This window comes from Penaeus monodon, chromosome 20 (assembly GCF_015228065.2).
Source record: "Penaeus monodon isolate SGIC_2016 chromosome 20, NSTDA_Pmon_1, whole genome shotgun sequence".
NCBI classification, from domain to species: domain Eukaryota; kingdom Metazoa; phylum Arthropoda; class Malacostraca; order Decapoda; family Penaeidae; genus Penaeus; species Penaeus monodon.
In genome coordinates this window covers 38,075,000-38,075,227 of record NC_051405.1, presented here as the reverse complement: position 1 = coordinate 38,075,227, position 228 = coordinate 38,075,000, and positions in this window count along the sequence as shown.

Genomic DNA, 228 nt, shown 5'->3' with positions numbered 1-228 from the left:
TCAATTCCTTGCTTTTCAAGTTAAAAAAAAGAAAAAGAATCAGAATGGAGTTATTACGAAACTGTTGACACAAGTCTAGCTGGAGATCACTTTAAAAATAATTGATCTGTTTCCCTTTACATTCATTTAAGTAAAGTTCTGAAAGATCAGAGGCAGAAAGATGAAAAGGCTTTGGATAACTCGGGAGAATCCTTCAGTAAATAATTTGTATAATGAAACAGCCATGCT